Source organism: Lissotriton vulgaris, chromosome 12, assembly GCF_964263255.1.
Source record: "Lissotriton vulgaris chromosome 12, aLisVul1.2, whole genome shotgun sequence".
NCBI classification, from domain to species: domain Eukaryota; kingdom Metazoa; phylum Chordata; class Amphibia; order Caudata; family Salamandridae; genus Lissotriton; species Lissotriton vulgaris.
In genome coordinates this window covers 348,294,132-348,304,931 of record NC_141700.1, presented here as the reverse complement: position 1 = coordinate 348,304,931, position 10,800 = coordinate 348,294,132, and positions in this window count along the sequence as shown.

Below are 10,800 nucleotides of genomic sequence, written 5' to 3'. Positions count from 1 at the left end.
GTGACCTCCCATATGGACTGGCCCGGTTACAAGGGCTCTTATGCTGCATGTTATTTAACCCTTGTAAGCACTATTTTTTTGAGCTGTCCTCGAGCAGCAGCACTCACCATGCGCCTTTATTTATTAAAGCCGCCTGCATGATTTTTTCTTGCCTTGCCTCAAAAGCACACCCCTTGGACCATGTGCCTTTGTTTATTTATTAACAGTGCCTGTATGATTTCTTTTTTCTTGGTTTGCCTGAAATGACCATCCCTCCCACTTCCAAAACACCATTGAGCAGTGCCTGATGTGTGCCTTAATTTATTTATTTATTACTAGTGCCTGTAAGCTTTTTTTTTCTTGCCATGCCTCAAAAGCACACCCCTTCCGCCTACGACACAGCATTGAGCAGTGCTCGCCCTGTGCCTTTATTTATTTATTAACGGCGCCCACATCTTTTTTTTCTTGCCTTGCCTCAAAAGCACACCTCTCCCACCTCCGACACAGCATGGTCGCACAGAGCGCTCCTTTCACTTTGGACTTGTCTGCTTGCACTGTTATTTGTGGAATTTCCTCCTAACACAGCATGGCTGCACACCTTCATATATTTATTAACATCTTGCTTTTACTAAACATTTGCATGTAAACAGGTTCACCTGTTACATTTAGTATACAGCGAAAAAAATATTAACATTTGCAATGCCAATAGCTTGAACTTTCACAAATGCGAGACCTATTGCACTGCAAATGCTTGTTTTTCCACTCACTTCACCTCTTCCAGTAGTATATGCAGAGGTAGAATTAAAATACCCGCAAGGTACATGAGGAGAGAGTCTCTGTTGACTAGGATTTTATAGGCAAGACAACATAAATCAATACTTTCATTATAACTGAGGGAAGATGAGGAGTAGAGCAAATTAATATAAGTTTGAAAGGAGGTTACATGGCCAGGGCCTAAGACACTAGACTGTTGCGAAGTGGATGCTTAGTGCCCTGAAGTTTGGCTTACAACACTTCGTAAAATAAGGTGGTTAGCTACAGAGAAGCTTGAGGAACGGTGGTGCCGCTTAACAAACAGATGTGAGACAAATGAACAGCGTTTGCAAGGTTTACTACAACAGAATCTAGGAAATGACTCCATAGAGAAGGGGACAAAGGAAGGAGACTGTAGACAATGGCCTACACTAAACAGCGGTCCCAGCACATGGATTGTTATCCAGTCTGAGTTTTTTTGACCTGGAGGACATTGGTTGATCATGGGCTTCTGCAATCACTATCCATGGCAGGACTGGCTGTAGTAGACACTGGGCATTTCCCCCGTGGGCTACCAGGGTGGGTGCTGGTTTTAGATCCCTGGGTGGGCGTTTTTGTTACTGGAGTCCGGTTTATCGGCACCCAGCAACAATAGCGGCACAACGCTTTCAGGGCCGGTTTCGGTTCCCAGTCCGGCCCTGTAAGTATCTGGCTTACCCTAGCTCACACCAGGAAGAATATGTGACATTGCAACGCATGTGTTTACAACGCATGCCTTTACAACGTGGTTGTTACAATGAACGTGTTATTACCACACATGCCATTACATCTGAAGTCGTATCAACGACTTGCTGTCGGGGCGCGCTGGACTTAGGAATAGTATCAATTACTATTCCTACACCAGTTTGTGCAACAGCAGGGAAGGTTTTGGATTTAAAACCCAACACATTTCCTGGTGTTGCATGCCTCCTACAGCAAGAGGTTGATATGACTTGCTATGTAATGGCACGTGTGGTAACAGCGTGGTCGTTGTAAGGACCGCGTTGTAATGTCACCGTGTTGTGGAGACAGCGTTGTAAACGCTGTTTCCAAACAGGAACAGGGACATCCTCAGTCCCAGTGAAGTATTATGAGCTCCACATAAGCTTTGTAGTGTGAAATTCAAATCTTCACTAGTGCATACAACATGTTTCATCCGACCGCAAGTGTTAAAAGTTCAGATGCCGCATGTGGTACATTGGCGTTGGTAAGCCTGTAAATTTTTTCACTATTTTTATATCTTTTGGATTTTAAAGGTAATACTTTTTTACCATTACTTTACAGTAGGATGTTTAAATTATAATGAAGTGTCACTTTAATTTTTAGTGTTACATTTTTACAATTATTTCTCATAGGTGTCTCTTTACCGGTTTGCCCTTGCTAATGATTTAAATGATTCATCACTTTGCCTGGTTACTTTTATTTTTTCTATGTGTTTTTTTTTAAATTGATTTTAATGTTGGACATATTCATCAACAACGTTCATTAATAACATTTATTTTATTATTTTTCTCCTCTCTAGAATTTGATGGACTCCTTTTCACATTTATATTTTGCTTGTATTATTTTGCATTATTAGTGGGTTTTACAATAATTTCGAAAGCAAAATCTTTTTTCCTTTGAATGCATGTTTGTACTGCATTGATTTGGACTAGGACTTTTTAACTCTTTATCACTTTACTTTATTTTTGTTAGGTCTCACCTACCAGACACTGTTAGCATCCTGGTTGCAAAATATCTCTTGTAGGCTTACCAAGAACGTGCAGGAGTTTATTGTCGCTCTCATTTGCTTGCTTCTTATTCAATAGTTTTCTATGTCCACCTAGAGCATTGCCTCTTTACCAGCTCTTTGATAGGCTGTCTTGTGTCTTTCCTCTGTTCAATTTTAGGGATGTTTTTTGGTTAAGACTTCCATACTAGTTCATGTGTTTTCCAGCTCTCTCCCAATGTGTGCTCCCCCAAAATGCCTACCTGCTTGCCCCCCGGCGATCCGTGAGATGCTCAGGCATGTGTTGCTCTCTTTGTTGTATTTCTCCCCCTGCACTCAGTGTTACTCCCTCCCTCATAACCTCCACTGCCCACATTGCTCTCACTCTTGTTTGCTTCTCCCCTCTCCTCCCATGTTGCTCTCCCTCTCTCTTATACGTCAGCCCTGCCCCCATGCTCCTCTCTTCATTGTGTACTTCTTCTCCAACCCCCGTATTGCTCCCTCCCTTGTGTGGTACTTTTCCCCTCCTCTCCCCCTCCCGCTCCACTGCTTCCACAATCCACACCCCTGTTGTGCAATTTAAAAACGTTGCTCTAAAAAACGATTACTTTTTTAATTTACTGATTTAAGAGGCATCCGCCATCTTGAATCAATAAATAAAAAAAGCAAAGCAAATGGAGCCTGAGTCATTCTGATGACCCACATGCGGTGTGACGCATATGCATGCATACTTCATCATGCATGCTTGAGCCAGCAGAATAACATGACCACAGCAGAATCCTTCTTTGTTTAATATTTTTTGCAGCACAGTATCTGGGAAAAGCGTTTAGTTTTGTCCCCCAACACTGTACAGCATCACTAAAAGGCATTGATACTAAATGCGAGACCTATTTCCTTTGCCAAATTTTGTTTCAGTTTCCAATTACGTTTTGACATCCTTACTTTAATGGGTTATGGCCATGGAGGTATGTTACTTCATATTGCATACTTCTGATGTTGGTTTGCTAAGCACTGCACCTACATGCACTTTTGCTGAGGAATCCCTTTGTTGCTCCGCCCAAGCTTTCAAGGGTGAGCCATGTCTGACTTCACTGAGCCTATTTACCTTTGTGGACGTGAATATGGATCATTGCCAAACAGGTCAGTTCCCTACACCCACATACCTTGGCGGGTGCACTGTTTCTACTGATTGTCTTTATTTGCATGTTCCTAAATTAATATCTAGGATATTTTATGTTTCAAATTCATGCCCCATAACATTGGAATTGCAAACAAAACAGGTGATGGACAGAATGTGGATCAATGTCACACATTCACCCCAGTCAAAAGATCTGGGCCCAAATCCATCGTTTTTTTGCACTCCACACCACCCTGGGTTAGACAATGGCGATATGCAAATCAGCTCTGACCCTGTGCCCCATGGGAACAGTCCAGTCCGAACTACAAAAGCCATGTCCTTCACAGAACGGAATCAAGCATTCGAGGACCGGACCGGTTTCGAGGTAACACCTCTCATCAGCCCGGCTAGCTTGACTCCAGTGGTGTGGAGTGCCTGGGACCCACGTCTGAGCATCCCCAGCGCACTTATGGCGGAAATTGCAAACAAAACAGGTGATGGACAGAATGCGGTTCAATGTCACACATTCACCCCAGTCAAAAGATCTGGGCCCAAATCCATCGTTTTTTTGCACTCCACACCACCCGGTCCGGTCCTCGGATGCTTGATTCCGTTCTGGGAAGGACATGGCTTTTGTAGTTCGGACTGGACTGTTCCCATGGGGCACAGGGTCAGAGCTGATTTGCATATCGCCATTGTCTAACCCAGGATGGTGTGGAGTGCAAAAAAAACGATGGATTTGGGCCCAGATCTTTGGACGGGGGTGAATGTGTGACATTGATCCACATTCTGTCCATCACCTGTTTTGTTTGCAATTACCGCCATAAGTGCGCTGGGGATGCTCAGACGTGGGTCCCAGGCACTCCACACCACTGGAGTCAAGCTAGCTGGGCTGATGAGAGGTGTTACCTCGAAACCGGTCTGGCCCTCGGATGCTTGATTCCGTTCTGGGAAGGACATGGCTTTTGTAGTTCGGACTGGACTGTTCCCATGGGGCACAGGGTCAGAGCTGATTTGCATATCGCCATTGTCTAACCCAGGGTGGTGTGGAGTGCAAAAAAACGATGGATTTGGGCCCAGATCTTTGGACTGGGGTGAATGTGTGACATTGATCCACATTCTGTCCATCACCTGTTTTGTTTGCCATAACATTGGAAAGCATCACTTGTGATGACTTGAAGGCTTCTTACCATTCTCCAATTTTTAGAATTTTTAGAATGTACTAATAGTAGTGCTACTTGTATATCTCATTGGTTATTCACATAGCTCATTAGTTCTATGTTTGTTGTGTGTTCTCCCATATGCATGGTTCTGTCGCACTTTTGGAAGTTGGGCGCCAGATTATGGATCTGTGCGCAATATTATGTGTATATATGCATTTGACGAGGGACACTGTAAGTTGTTTCATTCTGGTTAGTTGCCAATTGCTTAGCTTCAAGAGACTGTTATGTTTTGAAGCATCTTTACTCATCACTTGACTCTGATGCCATTCTCATGCATATAGACTCGGTAAATTTAAATAACCTTCTTCAGGCCAGTTGATATGGAGACTGGTAAGAGGCTCTAGAGGTGTTGTGGGGGTGAACTAGCTCAGAGCAGTGTTGTGCCTGTGATAGGGCCAGTGGTTGTAGCTAAAGTTTAATGTTTGTTTTTATCTACATCTCAATTTGCCCTGAAGGTAGCAAACTTTTAACCAACTGTATGCCTTGGAGCCGTGTTGTGCAGATGATGGTGCCTGGAGACTTCCCTTAATATGTCTGAACATGGACTGTTGATGTAGGAAGAACTGTGAGTAAGAGGTGATATGATGTTTTGTGAGAGTGGCAAATGCTTAGACAAGTTTATGGGCACACGATGGAGCCAGGGTTTGTGTCTAATGAGTAATATTGGTGTCATGTAGAATACATTCAAGTAATACTTGTAGTATCATTAATTTATCTGTCAGTGAATCCAGTTAGAAACGACACCTAAGGTTATGTATACCAAGCCCTGAAAACACTTGACTTGCTTCTGATGAATATGTGGATGCTGTTAAGCCACTTTGTTGTTTTGCTCACAGGGCACTTCATAGTCAGGCTCTCTCTTTTTATTGCAAACATGTTCAGGTGGTGCGTACTTAGGAGAACTTCAAATTGAGAAACCAAATTAATAGTGATGGCTTCAAAAAATCAAGATGAGTTGAACGCAGCGGCAGCTCCTCCGCAATGGCGCCAGCGTGTGCAGGAAGGGGCGGTGTTGGGCCATGGGAGGGCGAGGAGGAATGGTAGGTGCACTTTTAAGTGTGCATGTCAGTTTGGCTGGCCGTCTTAGGCCAGTCAAAATGACATGCGCACTCAGGTTTCTTCAAACCAGCTGTATTGTACACCTGTGCCTGAGCGAGCGTTAATTCAGCCCGCTCAGGTCAATCCCCAAGCGGCTCTCATGCTTGAGAACAACTCGGGGATTGGATGGAGAACCCGTGATCTATCCTAGGGACTGCTGGGGCCAGGAACTGGAAGCAGAAGAGCATGAGGCAGCTGGCAGCACCAGGTAAGTCTTTTAATTTTTTTAAATTATTAAATTCCCCAATGTGAGCCCCCCTGCCCCACTCCACACACCCCCTCCACCCTTCCCTTTACTCTTTTCCAAGTCGGCCGCCACTGGTTGAATGCACATTTTTTTAATCATTGCAGCTAAAGATTGGAATGACTTCGAAATGTTGATATCCATGACACATGTGAATAGGGTTATGTCAGCTTTGGGCTATATTGTCAAAGCAAGAGGCACTGTGCTAGAAGACATTCTGTGACCCATGCCTCCATTGTAAAATTCAAAAGAAGTTAGAACCTAGCCAGGGGCCAATATTGTGAAGCACTTTAAGGTCTACATCCACATTTTCCCATTGTCAAAGCTTACTGTATTGTAAGACGTCTTAGGTAATGCTTTATGCTGCATTTACATTTTCACCCAACTATAATGGCACTTTAACATTTTTTTCCATGAAATTCTGAGTTTTTTTCATGTAATTTAAGATATTATTACCAGACCTAACTATAACTTTTGTTTTTTCTGTGACGTTCTAGGTTTTTTAACATACAGAAAGATCTTATTACCAAGCCCAATCCCCTAGAGTAGTCAACCCCCTTCTACGCATGGCCTTTGAAGGTGCAGTTGGGTGGAGGGGCTGGCCTGTGGCCAGGCCCTGCACCAAGCTCCTGGGGATGGCCAACCCCCCAGGACACTAACCTCACATTTTTTTAATTCATTTTCCTTGTCTCTCAGGAGTCCTGTAGGATTGAGGTAACCCCCTGACCCCGTTTAAAAATAAATATTTTGGACTGAAGGACTCCCCCTCCCAAGTAAGGGTCAGGGGTGCAGGTTACTCCTATCATCAACACCTCCTTATATTATATTTTTTTGAGCATTTTCAGGACAGAGGACCACGTTTTTAGTGGACACTACAACATTTCTTTTCATGTTGCAGCCATCCTATCAGAGCGCTCACTCTAAGAAAGCCCCCTCAGCCACTCTGAAGGCTTGAATTTTTTTAATGTTGCCCAGTGGTCCAGATAAACAAAATAAAATAAAATGACTTCTGTGTAAGGAGCTAGCTTTATGCCAAATTCGGTGTACTTCTGTTCAGCCATTTTGGAATTAATACTGTTCAAGTATCCCTATGGAAATTGCGTTTTTGCACTCCCAATTTTTCTTGCCCATTGCTTGATGCATCACCCCGAAACTTTCCAGGTAAGAGCTTAGATTGGGAAACTTTTGTTTTTGGAAAGTTTCCTGAAGATTTGTCAAATGGTGCCAACTTATTAAAGTGATTTGCAAAACAACAAATCTATTTTCTATGGTAACTAGGTCCTAACTATAACTACACAGTGTACACAGTGGCGACTGCTGTGTAATTATATATATATATATTTTTTTTTTATTATATATATATATATATATATATATATATATATATATATATATATATATATATATATATATATATATATATATATATATATATATATATATATATATATATATATATATTCACTGAAAAAACCATAGGTTTCACACCAGTTATAGTTAGCTGGAAATTTTACTGATATAAAACCATTGAAATTCCCACGTTATAGTTAGATGGACTCACTATAACTTGCGCGTGCAATGCACTGCTGATGACATCACATATTACATCACTCATGACATGGTGAGTGACATCACTCATGACATCACTGATGACACCATCCAGTGAATGTGTGTCTTTCTGAAAAATAAATATATTTTATATATGTATATGTAAAAGTTGATGGAAGAATAAATGTTTAAATAAGTGTCTAAATGGATGGTTTTTAAAAATTGATTGGTTAACTGGCTTAATAAGACATCATCAGCAGTGCATTGCACGCGCAAGTTATAGTGAGTCCATCTAACTATAACGTGGGAATTTCAATGGTTTTATATCAGTAAAATTTCCAGCTAACTATAACTGGTGTGAAACCTATGGTTTTTTCAGTGAATTTAATAGGTTTTTTAAATGCTAATTCCTAACTATAACTGGTGTGAAACCTATGGTTTTTTCAGTGAATTTCATAGGTTTTTTAAATGCTAATTCCTAACTATAACTGGTGTGAAACCTATGGTTTTTTCAGTGAATTTCATAGGTTTTTTAAATGCTAATTCCTTTGTATATCGAGTTTCTAACCTTTTTTTTTTTTACAATTTGCTGTTTTTTTTTAAGTATTCATTTTTTTTATATAATTTTTTTCTTTTGCGCTCTGGGTGCGCGCTCCGGGAAGCTTTCAGCTAAGCTCTCCTGTAAGCTTCTCCGAGAGCTCATCTGAAAGCGCACCCAGAGCGCAACTGTCGTTCGTGAAAAAAAAATATGAATGAAAAGTTAATAATAATGCAAAACATTTCGTACCATACAAATAAAATTTGTTTTTTTTAATATGGAAAATGATTATGCATTTCTATAAAAGATTGATGACGTCACTTCGGCGCGCAACGTAAGTGCCCTCGGAAGCGCCTACGTGCGCGGCGCCTAAACGCACGCAAAAGCGCCTACGATCGCGCCACGTTTGCGCCCCGGAAGCGCCTACGATCGCGCTGCGTAAACGCACCGGAAGTGCTCCGGAGCGCGCAGCGTAAACGCGTCGGGTCATGTGACCCTAAAATAACACTTTTCATTGGTTGCTAACAGTTTTTTTTTACAATGAATGAAATCCCCACCCATTTCCTTCACTTCTTCTTTCACTTTTGTGACTGAAAGACCTGCCTTTTTTGCTGCTCCATATTCCTGGATTCATCATGGCTGCCAGACCATCCAGCAGTGAAGATGACTCCAATGATTTCATTGATGAAGAGCCTCCTCAGCCGAAGGTCAAAGAACATTTCATCTGGAAATTTTTTAAGTTTCCAGCAGACCAGAAGAAGGTGAATGCACCAAAAGTAGAGTGCAGGATCTGCAAACAGGTCCTGTCACGGGGTAACCCCCCCAAAAAATACTCTTTTGGCAACTTCACCATGATTCGCCATGTGGAGAGGAGGCACCCCCAGAATTTTGCCCGGGAAAGTGTCAGGGCTCTGGCACAAGAGGTTCCCAGAGATGGGGCCTCTACATCAACAGGAGGAGCAACTTCTTCTGGAAGAGAACAATCGCAGGGGCAGGTAGCAAACATTCAACCTGCATTTAACCATGGGGTCGTCAGATGCAGATACTGCAATCAACTCCTCACCTATGGGGAGCAAAGTGTCCTGCTCATGGTTCGGGCATTGGAGAACCATCACTGCCCTTCCCACCCCTAATTTTTTTCTTTTCTTTTTGCTCCTGTTGAGCAGTTTCTATTCCCTGTTTTTGTTCCTGTTCAGTTAAAAGAAGAAAACCAAAAGTTCTTTTCAGAACTACCTCCAATTCTCATCAAAGAGCTATAATCTTAAAAAATGAAGAGTAAGTGAAATATAGTGCATTGATAATTGAAAGGAGAATGAGTAAGAAAGAACAGAAAGGTATGAGAGGTGAAAGGAAGTGAAGTAGGAGGAATGAAAGAAGGTGAGTGTTAGAAAAGAAAGTTATGACACAGTGAATAAACTGGAGGCCTCATTTCTGAAAAGTGACGCATCGCTACGTGAAAACAGCGATGCGTCACTTTTCTGGACGCACTCCTTATGACATTCCAGATATGTCATATTTAATATATGACTAATCAATTCGCAAGGAGTTACAGATATGTCAGTATTTCTGACATATCTGTAAACACAAAAGTAACGCATTGCAGGAGTGCGTCACAAAAGTGACGCAACTCCAGTAATGTGTCCTTTCACATGGAAAAAGCACCATGTGAAAGGTTTGCTGTGAAGCAGGCGCAAGATTTTGGCGCAACTGCATCCTAAAAGTGACGCACTGCGTCATTATTACCAAGCTTTTTGCAAAGAACACCCCCTCTGCATGCATTATACCTGACACTATTTTTTAAAAAGTGACGCATCTAGGTACATGGGTCACTTTTTAAAACTCTGCGCCATATTGTATCTGCATCAGGTATAATGTATGCAGAGGGGGCAATCCCTCGCAAAAAGCTTGGTAATAACGACGTACTGAAATCTATGAGATTTCTCTGCGTCACTTTTAGGATGCTGTTGCGTCAAAATCTTGCGCCGGCCTCGCATCACTTTTATGTTTACAGATATGTCAGAAATACTGACGTATCTGTAACTCCTTGCAACATGATTCGTCATACATTAAATATGACACATCTGGAATGTCATAAGGACTGTGGACAGAAAAGTGACGCATCACACCAGCAGTGTAATAAAATGTGCCTCGTTGCACTATATTTAAAGGATGCAACAGCATCCTAAAAGTGACGCAGTGAAATCTCAAACATTTCACTGCGTCGCTATTACAAAGCTTTTAGTGGGGGAACACCCCCTCTGCATGCATTATACCTCACGCAGATATAATGTGGCGCTTGATTTTAAAAAGTGACCCATCTACCTAGATACCTCACTTTTTAAATATAACGCAACGAGGCACATTTTTTTACACTACTGGTGCGATGCGTCACTTTTCTGTGCGCACTCCTTATGACATTCCAAGTAACGCATTGCTGGAGTGCGTCACAAAAGTGACGCAACTCCAGTAATGTGTCCTTTCAAATGTGGAAAGCAGCATGTGAAAGGTCTTGCCTCAGTCTAACACCTGCTGTAAAGCAGGCACAAGATTTTG